This window comes from Podarcis raffonei, chromosome 2 (genome assembly GCF_027172205.1).
Source record: "Podarcis raffonei isolate rPodRaf1 chromosome 2, rPodRaf1.pri, whole genome shotgun sequence".
In the NCBI taxonomy this organism is placed as follows: Eukaryota; Metazoa; Chordata; class Lepidosauria; order Squamata; family Lacertidae; genus Podarcis; species Podarcis raffonei.
Window position 1 is genome coordinate 68,859,301 of NC_070603.1, and position 17,695 is coordinate 68,876,995.

At 44.0% G+C, this 17,695-nt stretch overlaps 1 protein-coding gene across 1 annotated transcript in view; it reads right to left on the bottom strand.

Moving 5' to 3' along the window:
* RNF44 (ring finger protein 44) overlaps window positions 1-17,695 on the bottom strand; it is a 40,872-nt gene extending 23,177 nt beyond the window's left edge. Inside the window, exon 1 of the mRNA XM_053377177.1 lies at window positions 17,326-17,695. The gene's annotated coding sequence lies outside the window, so the exon portion shown is untranslated. The remainder of the gene's footprint in view (window positions 1-17,325) is intronic.

Consider the following 17,695-nt stretch of genomic DNA (forward strand, 5'->3'; position numbering starts at 1 on the left):
TGGAGGGCCGGGTTTGCCTATGCCTGCACTAGCAGATCTAATTTAGTTGGATATTGCTCAATATGTTGTTTATTTTCATGTAATAGACAAATCACTCCCTTCCCTTAACAGTACCACAAATGGTAGCAGGGGTCAACAGTACCCCAAAGGCATGGGGAGGATGAAATTTGCCAGAAAACCCCCACAGATGACACTAACTGAACCCACACAACTGCAAACAGGCCTGAGAAGTGAGCCAAAGTGGCACAGTGGTCACAGAGTTTTGGACAAGGACTGGGGAGATCCAGGTCCGCCTCCCCTTCCTCTCACTGGGTGTCCTTAAGCCAGCCACAATCTCTCAACCTACCTACCTCACAAGGTTGTTTGCAAAGATAAAAGGGAAGAGCCATACATGCTGCCTTAAGCTCCTTGGAGAGATATGCAATTAAAATAAGCATCAACAAAACACCAGGATTAGGAAGTCACACAGGGCAGCAATTTGAAAAACAGCAACAGGGTTACCCTAGTCTAAGCTTCAGGAGAAATTCCCTTTGCCAAATACACACACATATATAGACACAAACCCAGCTACAAGGTGGGCAAGGTAAAGAAAACTGTATGGCAAAGTGATTGATGTCAGACACTGGCTCCCAGCATTGTGGATGCAGTGGTCTGGACTGTTTCCCTAACACTGAATGTAGCCACCATATTAACCAGGAACGCAGGTTATATTAGTCTTATCAGAAAAAAATCTAGTTTAATTTGACTCTATAGCCTGGTTGCAGTCGTTCTGATCCCTTACTTCCACAGGGAACGAAAGGTAAAAAGCCTTGTCCCCCTCGACCCCCACAAGCCTGCCACATCCTCACAGACCTTCTCCCAGCTGAGCAACCTAGTGCCACCGCATCCCTCAGAGTCATTTCTGATCAGCATATGGAGCAAGTCGTGCCCTCAATCTTTCAGTGCTGCTGTCAGTGCCCTCAATCTTCCAGTGTCCCCTAATCTTCGGCAATTTGAGCTCGGCAACCTCATCATCTCCTTAATGAGTACAGGCATGGCCCCAGCCAGGTCCCAAAATTCAGAGCTCCGTGCCCATACCGGGGGTCACCACACTCATTTGCTGAATATATACATACATATATATGCACACACTGAACTGTACTTTCCTTCCAGCCCTGATCGCCATAGAAACCTCCACGCCCAAGGTTTACCAAGCATATGGATGTTATAAAAAGCAAGCTCTTCCAATGGGTCTGCAGCCCAAAACCCCCTGCTGATCATCTCCCTATGATGCTTGCTAATCAACTTTATTTGCATGAGGGACAGTGGAGGGAAGTCACAAGGGTGTTTTAATGTTTGTAACCTAGGGTGCTAGTGTAATATGAATTTTGTTTTGTGTCTATGTGTTTGTTTGTAAATAAAATTTTCTAATTAAAAGGGGGGCGGAATCTTCATCATTTTCTTAACATTTCTTCACTATTAACCCCCTTTCTTAGCCAGAAAAACTCCTATTGCCTACTGCATGGATGGAGGGTGGGGGGAGACAGAAGAGAGGACCAGCCCTGTTCAGTGATAAATACGGACAACTTGTTAAGCACCTGGTTTTATTGTTTAATAAACTAATGCTAAGTGAGTGTTGGCTGGGCTGCAGCACACTGCAGGCTCCCAAAGTGCATTTGAATTTGTGAGAATTGTGTATCTGTATTTCCCCCTGGCTCTTTTTGTTCAAAAATGTCTCCCAAACACTGTAATCCTTTATTTACCTTGGCAGTGACTAAGTTTATGGTCCAACTTCTTCAACCCTGGTCTTGCAGCTTTCAGAATATGCCCACTGGTGGAAAATCTTTCCCTGTTGAGGTCATTATTCTCTCAGGGGGTCACCTGCCGTTAGTGGGTAAGGTTCAAGTGAGTGGGGCACCCTTTCCCCCTCCTTGCCAGTCACACTGAATTAGGCCAAGGGGAAAGGCACATGAGGCCACAAAAGAGCCTAGTGCGCTAGTTCCTGTTTTCAAGATACCATATGGACTACCACTAGATACAAATGCTCTGGTTTTGTTTAGATGGCAAAGGGAAGCAGAAATATATTAATGTTCATTAACTTGTACCACTTGTTTTAAATTTCTGTATTTGAGTTTGTTTGTTAGTGCTATATATTAATAAAAACCCTGGTGAAAAAAACTGTGGCCCTTAGGTCATAGATTCCCCACCTCACCCATCTAAGTTAGCTGCAAATTGCTTTTCGGACCACAACACATGCCGTGGTAAAGCTATTTTCTTTCTTTTCTTCTTATGGAACTCTTACCAGTGTTGATACTAGAATCTTCCTGCTTCTTTAATGAACTGATTAATTGATTTTATAATGAATTGACTGCGGTGTCCCTCTCTGAGACGTGTTTTGTGGAATTATTGTTTTGGGGTTATGCATGGTTTATTATTATTATTATTATTATTTATTTCTGATTGAAGTGTATTGTATTTTTATGTGCTGTAACCTGTGCTGGGACCTTCTTGCGAAGGACATCTTAAGAAATTTAACAAACTAATAGCAGCAGCAGCAGCAGCAGCAGCAGCAACAACAACATCATCATCATAATATTGCCACTCTTCAGTCCATGATTCTGAAGGGAGCATCACAGGAAGTGTTTATAAAAGATAAATGAGGTCGTATAGGCAAGATTTACAGTGCAATGCTGTAGACTGAATAACAAACCTGTCACATACTTGAGGTTGTGTGTGGACCTCCAGTTTGGCCGCTATTATATGTTGGCAGCAAAGTGCCTTGACCACATTCTCCAACAGGCATTCCATGACTGAAGGCAATGATGCCAATCCCCAGTTTCTTTCTACATGCAAAATCTGAACTGTCTTACAAAAAGTCCAGGCTGTTTGTCCATTGACTCCAATATGGTCTACTCTAACTGGCCATGGTTTTCTAAGGTCTCCAAGCAGAGGGAGGTGTCTCGTATCACTAGTTACCTGATCGTTTTAACTAGAGGTGCCAGGGACCGAACACCCAAGGGATATTCCATGCAAAGCATGAGCTCTACCACCAAACTATGGCCCCATACTCCTGGGCTCTGCTTTCTGCCTAGCTGATCAGGTGGCAAAGAGGTACCTATAGCCAGCTGAGGTTGGTGTGCCAGCCATGCCCACTGCTGAGTCACAGCTTTCTGGCCACAGAAAGAGATTATTTATTAAAATAATTTATATATACTAGTCAATGCAGTAGCTTCTAAGCAGTGTGCAACAGGAGACATCATATATCACACACTTAACTAAGTTCAGAGAAAACTCACTTAAAATGTCTGCATATTTTAATGTAAGTCTTCACATGCCTTCATTAGATCCAGGTTCGATTACTGCAACACATCCTACATGGGGCTACTTTTGAAAAGTCTCTGGAAACTCCAGCTGGTCCAGAATGCACCTGCAAGAATGTCAGTCGGTGCTCAGTTAGCTCACTTGGTTTGGTTGTGGTGCTGACAACGCCAAGGTTGCAGGTTTGATCCCCATAAGGGACAGCTGCATATTCCTGCATTGCCAGAGGTTGGACCAGATGATCTTCGAGGTCCCTTCCAATGCTATGATTCTATGAGCTATCCTGTTCTATGTCCATGGCATCATTTACACGGCTGCACTGCGTAGCAATACGCTTCTAGGCATAATTCAAAGTGTTGGTGATTACCTTTAAAGCTCTAAATGCTTAGGTCTTAGGAACTCCTCTTTCCATATCATTCTGCCCATTCCCTTCTCTGTGTCCCACCTAGGCTGGAAGCATGTTAGAGAGGGATGAGAGGAGAGGCCCTCTTTGTGGCTGCACTTAAGATTATGGAACAAACACCTTGCCCTGTGAAGCATGGGTGGCCCACACACTTGCTCCCCCCCTCTTAAAATAACTTAATGTTGCTATTTATTAATATAAAAAGGAAATGATGAATTTTAAAAAGCCATAATGAAGAGCAGATAACATGTAATGCAACAGAAGTACTGAAAGTAGCCTGAGCATGGCATGCAAATGGTGTGGGGGTAATCCCAAGCAGTCATTTCAGAAGGACAGATGAATGTGTATTGGTGTATTTGAGAGACACAAATGTTCTGCACAGGGATGGATCTAAGCTAAGCCAATCAAACTTGGTTCCCATTAGTTCCCTTGCTGTTTTTCCTCAGTTACGTAAGACACTTTTACTCTGCCAGGTCTTTGTTTTGTGTGGCAGATAATACAACGGCTGTTCCCATCTCCTTGATTTATTCTTTTTTAATATTGCTTTTATTAAACAGCAATTTCAAATGCTGTAAACCGCCGAGCGGAATGTTTGCACCAGAAGAAGAGGACATTAAATATCTAAGTTGATCTCCCCCCCAATCACAGGGATTTGAGAGTGCACAAGAGGAAGTATGTCCTAGTGCAGGGGTCTGCAACCCGCGGCTCCGGAGCCGCATGTGGCTCTTTTACACCTTTGCCGCGGCTCCGGGGCGGATACTAGCGAGGGGAGGAGGCGCATTGTGCGCCCCGACACTCCCCACTGTGGCGGGCGCTGTACTGGCTGTGACGTTGCATGGGGGCGGTGCGTGCGTTAGTCACGCACCGTCCCTACGTCACCTTCCCGGTTTTGCGGCTCCCAGGTTTTTTTTCTTTGGAAACGGGTCCACATGGCTCTTTTTGTCTTAAAGGTTGCAGACCCCTGTCCTAGTGCATAAGTACTGGCATAAAGCAAAGGGCAGCCAAAGTTGTGCCACCCAGATGTTGCTGGACTAAAACTCCCAGCATCCCCAGCCAACATAGCCAATGGTCATGGATGATGGATGCACATCATTGGAGGGCACCATGTTAGCAATATATGGATTAAGACAAGGACACTGCCCCAAAATAATAATCACAAGAATAATTCTGTTTCCTTTATTTTACATCTGTAAAAAGTGGGATGGCATAAACCTCCTATGTGTTACAGAGCACTTGGTTTAACAACGATCCTCTCAAACAACGAGGATCATCTGCATCTTGTTGAAAAATCTCATGCCAACAGCCTTTAGCATAGCATCCCTATATATTAATCATACATACATCTCACTAATTATGCAAGGCTATGTGAGCGTCACCATCTGCCCCACCAACAACAATGCCCACATGAGAAGCATGATTCACCCCAGAGGCTCACACCATAGGGGACAGAGCCACTCACAGATCTCACTCAAGAATGATTTTCAAAGCCTTCAAGAGATAGCAACAGAAATCACCATCATCCTCTCTGGAAAAAGAGGTAGTCAACAATTGCCTACCAGTTGCTGTTGGACTGCAGCTCCCACCAGTCCCAACCAACATGGCTGTGTCAAGGATGATGGGAGCTGAAATCCAACAACATATGGAGGGTAGCATATTGGCCAACCCAGCAGTCAGGAGGATGGCAAGTCTCTAGAAGAACACATAGAATAAGCTGAAGGTGCTACTGCCCATCTAGCTTCAGAGAGAAGGACCTCTCCTTGACATTTGTTGAAGGAAAAAACAGGAATGCAGGAGACAGTTGGCTCAGCAGAGACACCCACTTCAACCCATCCCACAAGCAAATAGCTCCTTAAACCCTCCTTCTGGATATCTCTTGTACACAATAATATAGCTTCCTGGATCATGCATGATTAGTTTTGAAGGTTTCTGGCACCACAGGTCCTCTACCCACTGTAGTTAGACTGCTGCTGAAATCAGTCACAACATGCCAAGCAACACCCTTCCACAAGCAAATGGGGTTATTACTGTGTAGGAAGCATGGTGTATAAATTCAGAAAAATAAATATATGACATTGCACCAGAGAACAGGGGCTGGGAACCTTTTTCAGACATAAGGTTGCATTCCTTTGTTTGTGACCTTCTGGGGGGCCAGAATGTTTGTGGCGTGGGAAGGAAAGGCAAAAGCAAGCAGAGCAATGGAGACAGCTATTAACTTTTGTGCACATCCAGCCACGCAAAAGTCTATACCACACCTCTTCATCTTCCGTCCAGGCAAGCAAGTGGCCTCATCACAGCTGCTCAGGAACACATTCCAGCCAGGCAAAAGCCCTCAAGGAGAGTGCAGAATGGGGCAGAGGAGAGGGTGAGGCCTTGGGAGAGTCTCAAGGGCCAAAGAGAAAGGCTTGGAGGCTGCACCTGCCCCCCCCCGGCCTGAGGCTCCCCACCTCTACCATAAACACATCCATGAATTTCCACCTCTCTCTCCCATTTCTCCCACATATGAACATCCATGTTCATTGCTCACTACCTTCTGCAGGATATGAAGATTTCCCTAAAGGAGCTCCCCTCATAACACTACTGGTCTCTCAAAGCCAAGTTATATTGCAGCCCCCAACACAACACACACACAGAGAAATGGCAACCAGGGCAGGCATTCTTTTACACACACTTCTGAAGAAGTGTGCATGCACACGAAAGCTTATACCAATAACTAACTTAGTTGGTCTCTAAGGTGCTACTGGAAGGATTTTTTTTTTAAAAAAATACTTTTTTGTTTTAATTTTGTTTTGTTTCGACTACGGCAGACCAACACGGCAACCTACCCGTAACTAGAACTATGGAAGGCACCACATTGAACTGCATGAAATGGAAGTCCATCAACCTCACCAAGAAACTTGGATAGGTACAGACTGACATCTTCTTTCTGACTAAATGCAAGAACCTGGACATTATGCCTAAGGGTCTTAGAATTAAGAACCCTCTACAATCCACTTATGCTACGTATCTGAAGAAGTGTGCATGCACACGAAAGCTCATATCAATAACTAACTTAGTTGGTCTCTAAGGTGCTACTGGAAGGATTATTTTATTTTATTTATTTTATTTTGTTTCCACACACACACACAACTCTGACTCAGGTGCCCCACCTTTGTAAAACTATGGATCTGTTATTTTATTACTAATCAATTAGACCCCACTCTTACCTCTGTTGGTTAAGAACAAAGATGATCCCTTTTGGATGAGGTCAAACATCCATCTAGTCCAACATTCTGTTCTCCCAGTGGCCAACCAGATGTCTATGGAAGTCCTCAAGCAGAGACTGTGCAACAGTGCTCTCCCCACCTGCAACTAGTATTCAGAGGAAGGTGCTCTTCTATAATTATTCTGCTGCTGGCAACTGGGGACAGGGTCTCTAACAGGCAGCAGAAAGCTTGGAATGCCCCCCTTAACGCCAACCTCTTGTGGATCATTTTTTTCATCCCCCTAATGCTTAGGACAGCTATCTCGTACCAACTGCTATGTCTGCACAGCATTACAAAAACAGGACAATACTCTAGAGTTGCAGCAAGCTCAGGCCAACATCTCATACAGGCCAGTGGAAAAACAAAGGTACCAACCTTTTCAGTACCTGCCTGGAGCAGATTACAGTATTATAGCTGAGAGTTTGTGATGTTAAAGGTCCCACATGAATACTCGATAACAACGCACTAAACTCAAGGAGGCCAATGCAGTTATAATAGATTTGGGGAAAGTGATTTGAAATGACCACTTGTCTGAAAGACAGAGGCTATAAAAGCTTGCCCAGTTATCCAACCTAGACCTTCTGGTTCAGCTGGAACACACAAGCAAGACAAGCAGCATATGGAGATGATGGCCTGTCTTGCTGATCAGCGTTGTCCTAGCCATCTGTCTGCAGCCACCTGTTGTCTTCTTGACTTATTGAATAAGAACATGCTTTGGGGGGGGGCATCCTACACAGATCTGTGCTGCCTCTAGGACAGCAGTCAACAACCACAGGGCTGAACAATCAGAGAAAGAAATATTTATTTGCTAAAAACAAACAAACCCTGAGATCACAATCCTGCTCTTAACAAGGGAGCTGCAAAGTGAAGAGCACTACACATAAATGCCCTTGCAACACCACAATACAGTTAGTCGTCACACTGCACTGTCAAAGGCGCACAGCTCCAATGTTGGGGCAGAGCTAGGAAGTGCAGCAACTGAAACATGCATGGCCATGTGCAGCTCACAAACGGTTATATAAAGAGCATGGGAGCAGCAACAGCAGCAGTTATGTGTCCTTTTCATCCTTCCAGGGCAAATTCCACATTACCGTGAAAACTTGAACATCAACTTAAAGTTTTCACACAACCCTGCGAATTTTCCGGCTTTGGATCTAATCAACTACGGTACCTTTCCAGACCAGCTTTTTGGAATGGAAACTGAGGCACATGTTGGCCATGTTCAGATAATAAGCCAAGATACAATTGCGCCTTTTGCCACATGAGCAAACCAAGTGGAAGTCTTCAATCAACCATGCTTTCTTCTTTCCTCCCAATTGGGAAATGATGGTTGTTCACTAATAAATAAGCCAAGATATTAAAACATGGCTTGAAGGTGCCTTAATATCTTGGCTTCTTCTGAAGCTGGCAACCAGTTTACCAGTCTGGGTGAAACAAAAAAACTATGAGTGGAATTCAACATAGTGCTAAGTGGGGTATATACAAGGGGAATGAAGTCCACTCACACAGTGGGATTCTTCCCCCTTCTCTTCCCTCCTGTGACCCCTAAACCTGTTATGGTGATTTCCCCGGTCTTTGAGATCTGATTTTTTTGGGGTGGAGGGAAGAGTCCCACTGCTTAGTAGAATGTCACTCTCTGTTTAAATAGAGGTTTCCTGGTTTACCTGTAGAGTGTTTATGTTTGAGCAAAAGACCTTTTCATACCTCAGTCTAATAATGCCAGTGACCAATTATTGTCTAAAAGTAGTCAGAATTACACTTCTTTTGAAGCAACCGCACTACTACCTTGTTTCTAGATGCAATTCAAGGCACTGGTTTTGCCTCCAAAGCCTCAAATGGTTTGGGTCCTGGTTACCACAGGGAGTGCCTCTTCTTACTTTTTGCCTTCCCAAAATTTGTGATCACCCAATGGGTCATATACACGCATACTAGTTTGTATGGAAACAAGGTCTTTTTCTGTACTCTCCATCACAATGTCCATGCCTCCCCCTCCGACAATGTCCATGCAGTTCTACTTTGTTATACCTTTCATACTTCTTTGTCTTCCTCTTAATAAAAATTAATTTCAAGGTGACTTACAAATTAGAAATGCATTCAACACCCAACCAAAAACAATTCCCTCAGAGAATTAACCTTGTTCTTGCTGCACTGCGTTTCTTTTAGTTTTTGTATCATTTCTGGTTTCTTTTCAATCGGCATTTTAATAGTTTTATCAGTTGGTTTTATTCATTTAGGTAAAATTCACAGACTGCTTCATCAAAGAAAAATATCCAAGCGGTTTACATAAAATAACATTAAATGTTTATTTAAAAATGCAGGTAAAAGTCACAGAATTGTTTTGTTTTTTTAAGCATGCATAATAAAGTTACATGTCTGGGCAGGCTTACTGAAACAATGAAATTTTTTGGCAGTCTACTAAAATGCAACAGTGAGGGCATATCTATATTCGATATATCTTTGTACATTATATTTGTATACAATATATGTAATGTATTTGCAGAGAAAATACTGAAATGTATATTGTACACCACTTTGGAAACACGAGTTGAAAAGATCTCTTCAAAATTATTTAAATAAATTGAACAAAAATGCCTCATTTCCACTCCTGGCTTGTGCTGGACAATCCTGTACATATGAGGCTGTCCTGTACCAAGTCAGACCTTTGGTCCATCAATTTCAGTATGGTCCACACCACAGATGAGGAACCTCAGGCCTGGGGGGCAGGCAAATGCAGTTCCGTAGGCCTCTCTACCTGGTCTGGGCCACATGCCTCACAGGACCTACTTCGCACCCTGCGTGTTTCTGCTTGGTTGAAGTCCTGGAATTTTGATGACGACACTTGCTTGACTAGATGGGAGAAAGGGAGGGAGTGTGAATGTGTTCAGAAGCTAGCCTTCTGTACAAAGGTGCATTTGGCACCTTCATCATACAGCTTCCTGTGAATGTTGAAGATGCACCCTTTTTACTCTGACTTTTCACACTTCAGGTGGGTATTCCTAGGGCCCACCTTATTTATGGTTTAAAAATATTTTTTAATATTGTGTTTTAATGCTGTGAACTGCCCTGGGACCTTAGGCTGAAGGGCAGGTAATTAATAAATATTATTATTATTATTATTATTATTATTATTATTATTATTATTATTAATACCCTGCCCATCTGGCTGGGTTTCCCTAGCCACTCTGGGTGGCTTCCAACAGAATATTAAAATACAATAGTCTATTAAACATTAAAAGCTTCCCTATTAATTATTATTATTATTATTTACATCCAATACTCTGCCCACTTTTGTCTCTAGCTCCATCCAACACTGGAATGTGGCCCTTAGAAGACTGTGCATTCCTTGGACTAAAAGGTTTAACAGTCTTCCAATGTTTCATGCAGAGTTATCTACCTTCTGCATGGGAAGCAGGTGTTGTACCACTGAGCTCCAACCCTTCTCCCGTCTATTCAGCACCAAGTCCACCTGAGTTACATTGGACTTACTCCCAAATAAGTGCTATAGGACAGGGGTCAGCAACCTTTTTCAGCCGTGGGCCAGTCCACCGTCCCTCAGACCATGTGGTGGGCCGGACTATATTTTGAAAAAATAAAATAAAAATGAACGAATTCCTATGCCCCACAAACAACCCAGAGATGCATTTTAAATAAAAGGACATATTCTACTCATGTTAAAACATGCTGATTCCCGGACAATTTGCGTCTCCCTACTATGGTCAATGAGGCTCGTGGCAACAGGGAAATGAATTATTTCCCCTCTGTGCAGGGTTCAAAATTAGCAGGGAGCCAGGTACATTTTGCGCCTGACCGATTACTGAAATGTATGTGCTTTGAAGCCTCAAAGTATATGTTAAGGATAGACAATATGTTAAGGAGTTTAACAATAAAGAGTAAAGTGTTTTTAAAACAGAAGTATGGTACCAATATTTTTATTGTAAATACCAAATTAAACATGTGTTAACAATTTCTGCTAAGAATGTGATATTAACAATGTGCCACTTATGTGTATTGCGTATTTACTCAAGCTTATCAAAACAATAAATAAAAAGTGTTGCTGACACACACCCCTAGTGGTGACTAGACATTCTGTTTTGGCACCCACAACCCAGGTCCCAGGAGTCATTCTAGCTTTTCTATCCCAGTTTCTAACACCGCCTCTGTGACTTCAGCCCCAACAATGCCAATCTGTGGCATGAAGTGCTGTACTGTAAAGTGAAATATCCCACTAGGGTCTGCGACATTCAATTCTAATAGCTGGTTAACTCCGCTTGATAGTTATTTTCCTATTCTGAGCTCAGATACACCCACCACTGAGTCATTTCACAGAATTCAGAGATGGTCTTAGACATTTTTGCATTTTGTGGGGTGGATGGTGGGGGAGAAAATGGCCTGAAAATGCTCTTTTGCTGATTGAAACAACTGTTCCCACAATCCTTTAAGTGCAAAAGCCATAGTAGAAAGCAAATACCAACTTGCTTGGCCCAGTACATCTGAGGTAGGATTGATCACCACATTATTTCAGGACTAACATGAACACCAAAAGTGGTGCAGAATGGATCTCTTTGTTAACTGCCCTGTCTATTATTTGCCTTTGCTTGTAACTGTTTGCACCTTTTATTCCTCATTCCAGTTTTTCCAGATTCAATCACTATTTCTCACTCTGTCTTAAATTACAGGCTTGGACATCTAGAATGGAAAACAATTTTTACAGAAGAGAAACTTCTGCTGTTGCTTGGGAGAAGCCAGTTGAAACCATTCAAAATGTAAAAGGAGGCCCTTTGAAAATGCATCTGATGTGCTTCATGCATCTCTCTTGAAAGTGAAACATATCACACACGCCCTGCATTTTCTGCCTTACACTTCTGAGGATTCCTGTTCCACTTGCTTCAGTGGTGCAATACAATAACCTGGGGTCAGCTCTACGGTGCTGTGTGTGCTTTCCAGAAAACTTTGAATTGGGAAATTAGGATAATTTACTCAGGGTAGTTTTCAGTTTGTGTTCTAAGGTAACATGCTTATTATACCCGCATTTAGCAAATTGGAATTGCCATGCTTGTCTAACATCTATTTGCAACCCACATCCATTTATGCTTATGAATGAACTTATGAAATGGAAAATTTTCTGCAAAAATACAGTGGTACCTCGGGTTACATACGCTTCAGGTTACAGACTCTGCTAACCCAGAAATAGTACCTTGGGTTAAGAACTTTGCTTCAGGATGAGAACAGAAATTGTGCTCAGGCGGCACGGTGGCAGCAGGAGGCCCCATTAGCTAAAGTGGTACTTCAGGTTAAGAACGGACCACTGGAACGAATTAAGTACTTAACCCGAGGTACCACTGTATTAAGCACTGGGAAATGTTCTAGAACGTTTTTACACCATATCACTGGCTCTACAAATTGCATTTACAGCCTCAACATATCGGTTTGCGCACATCCAAACACACGTTTGTCTTCCATGTTATCAAAATATTCATTTCTTCCATGTTCATATTTGATTCCATGTGCAAAGGCGGGGTTGCATGTACAGCAATCTTATAAATAAGTCAACAATGGTTATTTGTCCACAACTATTTTTATAGTCTGAGTGTCCAGACAGCATTTGCAATCTATCAACATCCTGAAATAAAAAACAACCAATTATCTTTGATTTTGCTAAAACCTTCCTATCTAAGAGGCTCTTACTTGCCATAGGCAAGCAAGCAAGTGGCTATTTGCAAGCTTAGTTTATATCGGTCGCTATCCAAACGGGCTATCGTGGCTCAGAAAAAAAGTTTAAACACCCATTTTAACAAAAATACTATTATCAACCCATGATGAAACTGCTGCCTGCATTTTTGCTTGAATGACATGAAGACTTCGTTTAATGGAAATCAAGAACTAAAATTCTAGAGCCTGGAAAGCCAAATTTCCCTGACTTCAAAACAAATACAATCAATTGTCCAAATAATACATTCCACACAAATGTTATTGGATTATCCAGTTTAATACATCAAACGGCAACTCCATTTAGTATCAGAGGAAAGGGTAACAGGATGAGACATTGTCATACTCAACCCTAACTGCAAATAGCACAACAGAGAAATAACAGAAACTTCTTTCCAGTTCTAATGTACTGGTGAGGAGACAGCAGGAGAAAAGGCTATTTATGACAGGGATTCTTAGAGAACTCTGTAGAGTGGAAAAGTTGCCCACCATGACATGCCACTTTTATTTCCACCAAAAAGCTGTCCATCAAGTGCATCTCCCAGACACACTCAAAGTCTTTTAACAAATATCAGTCTTCAGCTTTATAAACATCTCTCAGTACTCACAAGGAATAGGTAAAGGACCCCTGGACAGTTAAGTCCACTCGAATTTGACTATGGGGCGCAGCACTCACCTCTGCTTTTCAGGCCGAGGGAGCCGGTGTTTATCCACAGACAGCTCTGACTAAACCACTTCTGGGTGATGAGTGCCAGAGTGCACAGAAACGCCATTTACCTTCCTGCTGCAGCAATACCTATTTATCTACTTGCACTGGTATGTTTTCGAACTGCTAGGCTGGCAGGAGCTGGGACAAAGCAACGGGAGCTCACCCTGTCATGCAGATTTAAACTGCTAACCGTACGATCAGCAAGCCCAGAAGGCTCAGTGCTTTAGACCACAGCGCCACATGCGTCCGTAAACGCAAGGAATAAAACTGTTTCAATGCTGGGGAAAATCTGCCACACCTCTAGCAAAAAAAAAAAAAAAAAAAACCAACCCAAGAAAAAGACGTAGTGAGGCCCTGCAGTCTCATGGCAGCAGATAACCAGTGTTTTTCTATTTGCTGCAAATGAGAGTTGACAACGGGAATTCTATAGACATTGCTGCCTGTAGCTGCTTTGGGGATTGGAATCCACTACCAGCATAAGGAGGCTTCTTTCAGTGACACACTGAGCAGCAAGGGCGTGAAGAGTGGCAATGAGACACACTAACAGAGGTTGCTGTTCAGCTTTTTGTCCCTTTGCTGTGAGGAGGGGCAGAAAAGGGGGCAAAAATGGCAATTCTGGTATTGCCCCCCCCAAAGGCACATCTGGAGTTTAAGGTCACTCTTGTCTACCATATCCAGTGGTCCCTCTGTGCCTTACTCATGGAGAATCCCATTGGCTTGAGACTGATCAACAGAACCAGAAGCAAGGAGGCAGCACTTTTATCACCACAACCACCCACTCTTCTGCTTCTCCCAATAGGAAATCAGAAGCCATCTTTAATGATTCTCTGCAGCCTAACAATCTGCCAATTCATCTAAACATTCCTTGGCTGGCCATTGCCATAAAAGCTTCCCAGTATTTCAAATGGAGTTAACTGACATAATAAGAACAAGATTTGCACTGATCAGCATTGTCCACAAAAGCATGGTCAACACTAAGTCAACTAGTGAGATTCTTCACAATAATGTCATGGGGCAACTATATACAATATTGAGTGAAGCACAGAAACTTCAGGAGGCTTCCTGAGTTAGAAGCGAGATGACTAAGGATTCTGCCTCGCTTTGTCTACACTTCCAAAGGGACCAAGTTAACTTAAATACTTCTCTTCTAACACATTAATTGTGCATTTTCTCCACCATGTTACTACTCATCTAGCAATGATGTTCTCTGGTCCATACAACCAGTTCCCTTCACTGTAACCTCTCTGAATGTAGAACATTCCTCACATGCTTTTATATCACCAATAGTGAACACTTATAATATCCCTATGCCTAAGGGTATGGCTATTCATGCCCAGAACAGAAAATCTGCTTTGTATGATATGTCGTTTAAAAAATTTTTGCTGGACCTCATGATTGCAGATACACTTCTAGATATGCCAATAAATTTTCAACAGATGTTAATAACAACTTATCAAAGGAATTCAGCCGCTCTATTCCTTGCACAATTCAATGCCTCCCTGGCACATGTCACTTGTGCTTCACCAGCCTACATCTTACTCCTAAACAAAACAAAAATCCAAAGTAGCAAAAAAAAAAAAAAAAAGCATTTAAAATAGTTATTATGTAAGTTGATGCATGCAAAATCCTGTAAATTTATATCATATCTTCTAACAAACAGGTTTGAGATGGGCAGAATTTGGGCCTCCTTAGTTTGGCTCCCCCTCCAAAAAAAATCCAAGTCCTAACTTTGGCTTCTCAGCTCTCTCTCTCGCTCTCTCTCTCTCTCTCTCTCTCTCTCTCCTTCCGTCTCACATCACAATGCAAACAGATTATTCCATGATGAAACAAGGCTCTTCGCTTCTGCCACCTGCAGAAACCTCCCACTTTAATCTGATCTACTTCCAAAAGTTAGCCAAAAATGTCTTTGCTTCCTGAGTATGTTTTCTATGCCCACTTCTGCTTTCAACACACTCCTTTTCTTTGTAGAACAGATGGAGGTGGAAAGAGCTACGGTGGTTATAGTGTATTGACCAGGGTCTAGGAGAGCTGGTCTCGAATTCCCACTTATCAGTGAAGCTCATGGGCGACCTTGGGCCAGACATTTTCTCTCCGCATAACCTACTTCACAGGGTGGTTGAGAGGATATCATGAGGAGGCAGAGACCCACCAGGAGCTCCTTGCAAGCAAAGCAAAGAACTGTGATAACAACAAATACAATTCTCTCTTGGGGAACAGCATGAAATGTCATTCATGGGCAACAGCAGACACAACAAGCTTTGGGGGCACTATTCTGAGTGGGAGTTAAGAGAGCTTCCTAAGCTCCCTTTCTTATCTAAGAAGCAAAATTGTGAAAGGTAAAAATACACTCTGAAAGAAGGCCTAACAAAACTGCCCTATCATTGCACAAACCACCAGTGGGGACTGTAGCAGCAACACTCCTTTAAACACTCACAAGTAAGGAAGCCATGGGACAGGACTCCTTAAAAAGAAAAATACAAGAAAAGGAGAAAACCCAACCCTTTACTATGCACATGAGATATACGGAAACAACATCAGAAAGCCAGTTCGAGTTTTAACTACTGCCCTCAAAGTACTAGGAAGCGTATTCAGGCAAGCCTAGAATTAATAGTTCCTGCTTCTTTTGCACCACTGCTCACTTTCACTCTCCACTTCACCTTCAGGAACTTGTTCTTAGAACACAGACACCGGATCATCATTATCAGACACAATGGGGATCCAGAACAAACGGGCCACTTTTCCGTTTGGAATATTGTCATTTCCCCAGACAGCTGCCAACTCCTGTTCAGAACACATTCAGCACTTTAATTACCGCACTGCTATTACTGGGCTTACTCCAGACCGCTGGACAGAACACAGGCGAGGCAATGCAGTTTATTTTAATCCGCGGGTATTGTACATTTTCCTCTCTCCTCTGTACCCTCCACCTCTTGCTTTGCTCTGCCTTTTGCAAAAACACACCCACTTGCCCACCCAAAATCATTTTAATGTGCTTTGGCCTTTGTAATTCTTGGTATCGAGACCCAAAGGGAACAATTCCCCTCCCGCTTGGAGGACCTAACAATTGGGAATCGATCCGTTTGCGCCAAGGTTGGGGATCTGTAACTTTAAGAGCAGCGAGATCACAGGCCATGTGCTCCGTGCGAAACAAAAGCAATAACAAAGAGAGCGGAGGAAGCCTCGTCCTCCGGCCTGCCCCAGCCAAAACGGAAAAACAACGGGAAGGACAAGCAAGATGAGCACACACAAAGCCCCAATCCTACCTCCTGGTAGCAGATCCCAAGGAGGACCCCCCCACACACACGAAAGTCCCGCAGAAAGAAATCAACCTCCTCGCCGCTATCAGACAAAGGCATCAACAACATCGGGAAGGAGCAGCACGTGTCACTGAAGCAGGAGAGGCTGCCCTCCTCCTCCTCCCAGCCTCAGCTGAACTCCCAGCAAGCCAAGCACCCCTTACCTCGGAGTCACAATCGCCTCTTCCTTAGCCAGGAGGAAAAAAGACAGAGGAAACCGGGCCTTTGAGGGGGTGAGCGGGCTTAGGGGCTATTTCGCTATGAGGAACAAGGAAGGTGCCGCTCACCTTCTGCAAGGAAGGGGAGAGGACGGCCTTAGTTGCACACACACACACACACACACACACACCCGTCGCTGCAGGTGCAACACACCATCAAAGGCGAGGAAATGCCCCGGGCTGTGTTGGTGTTGGAGGGAAGCCGCAGTTTGCAATAGGGGCCCGCCCGTGCCTCCCCACCCCCCGGAATTGCCGAGCAGCACCCGGACTGGCTTTTTACTTATTTAGTGTGGCTTAAGAGGACTTGATCCCCCGAAGCTTTGCAGCTCAACTGTCCAAGCTGCACGACCACCACCCCCTTCTCTTTCTCTCCTCCCACCCCATGCATCGCCAGCTTGCGGCTGAACGCATGCAATCACACCCCTCCGTCCCCGGGACCTACCTGCTCTGTTGGCTGCTCGGGGTGCAAATGCACCTAAATCACACACACCCCTCTTCTTCTTTTTTGTCTGCTCGTGGGCGCCTGCTCTGGGCTCTGGGCCCGCGCCCCCTCCCCCGCCGCCGCGGCTGTTTCCGGTCGCTTCTTTTGTTTTCTTCTACGCTCGGGGCGAGCTGCGACCCTCCCTGAGCTCCCAGCTGAGCCGGGCGAGGTAGAAAGAGGGTGCCCCTGGCCCCAGGGTCTCTGGCCCTTTAAGAACCGCCCGCGCCGCCAGGGTGTAACAAACGGCGCATTTTATTCACAACATTCGGAGCTGGGAAAGAAGAGAGAGGGAAGAAGAGCGCGCACGCGCGCCGGCCTCCAGCAAGCCGAGGGCGGGAGCGCG